The 1,523-nt window shown below is 43.9% G+C and overlaps 1 pseudogene; it reads left to right on the forward strand.

Annotated features, from left to right (window-relative positions):
* Positions 1-252: 252 nt before the first annotated feature.
* LOC103231840 (homeobox protein NANOG pseudogene) lies at positions 253-1,159 on the forward strand (annotated as a pseudogene).
* Positions 1,160-1,523: the final 364 nt, after the last annotated feature.

A 1,523-nucleotide genomic window follows, 5' to 3' on the forward strand; every position in this document is an offset into this window, starting at 1 on the left:
GAATTGGGAGCACCCCGGGATGGAATGAGGAATGTGACAAAATCATCTAAATGTATTACAAATATAGGCTGGACTGAGCTGGTTGCCTCCTGTTATTGTGGGGGCAATTCACTTCATCCCAACTACTTGATACTTTCACTTCTGGAGGTCATATTTCTCTAAGATCTTCCAGAAAAAAAGTCTTAAATCTGCTTAGCCTTTTTTTTTACAGTCCAGCTCTTAATTTTTTCCCTCCTATTCCCCAATAATAACATGAGTATGGATCCAACCTATCCCCAAAGCCTGCCTTGCTCTGAAGCATCCAACTGTAAAGAATCTTCACCTACACCGGTGACTTGTGGGCCTGAAGAAAACTATCCATCCTTGCAAATGTCTTCTGCTGAGATGCCTCACACAGAGACTGTCTCTCCTCTTCCTTCCTCCATGGATCTGCTTATTCAGGACAGCTCTGATTCTTCTACCAGTCCCAAAGGCAAAAAACCCACTTCTGCAGAGAAGAGCACTGCGAAAAAGGAAGACAAGGTTCCGGTCAAGAAACAGAAGACCAGAACTGTGTTCTCTTCCACCCAGCTGTATGTACTTAATGATAGATTTCAGAGACAGAAATACCTAAGCCTCCAGCAGATGCAAGAACTTTCAACCATCCTGAACCTTAGCTACAAACAGGTTAAGATCTGGTTCCAGAACCAGAGAATGAAATCTAAGAGGCGACAGGAAAACAACTAACTGGCCAAAGAATAGCAGTGATGTGACTCAGAAGGCCTCAGCACCTACCTACCCCACCCTCTAGTCTTCCTACCACCAGGGATGCCTGGTGAACACGACTGGAAACCTTTCAATGTGGAGCAACCAGACCTGCAGCAATTCAGCCTGGAGCAACCAGACCCAGAATGTCCATTCCTGGAGCAACCACTCCTGGTGCACCCAGTCCTGGAACAATCAGGCCTGGAACAGTCCCTTCTCTAACTGTGGAGAGGAATCTCTGCAGTCCTGCATGCAGTTCCAGCCAAATTCTCCTGCCAGTGACTTGGAGGTTGCCTTGGAAACTGCTGGGGAAAGCCATAATGTAATACAGCAGACCACTAGGTATTTTAGTACTCCACAAGCCATAGATTTATTCCTAAACTATTCCACGAACATGCAACCTGAAGATACCTGAAGATGAGTGAAACTGATATTATTCAATTTCAGTGTGGGCACTGGCTGAATCCTACCTCTCCTTGCCTCCCCTCCCTTATAGGATTTTTCTTGTTTGGAAACCACGTGTTCTGGTTTCCATTATGCCTATCCAGTCAATTTGATAGAGGGTGGGGTATGATTGGAGCCTAATCAGAGAGGTTTCTTTCTTTTTTCCTATTGAATCTCCCTAGAGAAAAGACCTTTTAATAATCTTGGCTGGCAAGGACAACATGGTAGAAGCTGTCTCTGGCTATAGATAAGTATATACAATACTAGTTTGGATATCTTTATGGTTTAGAATCTAACCTCAAGAATAAGAAATAAAAGTATAAATTGGTGTGATG

The sequence above is a fragment of the Chlorocebus sabaeus genome, chromosome X, assembly GCF_047675955.1.
Source record: "Chlorocebus sabaeus isolate Y175 chromosome X, mChlSab1.0.hap1, whole genome shotgun sequence".
Classification (NCBI taxonomy): Eukaryota; Metazoa; Chordata; class Mammalia; order Primates; family Cercopithecidae; genus Chlorocebus; species Chlorocebus sabaeus.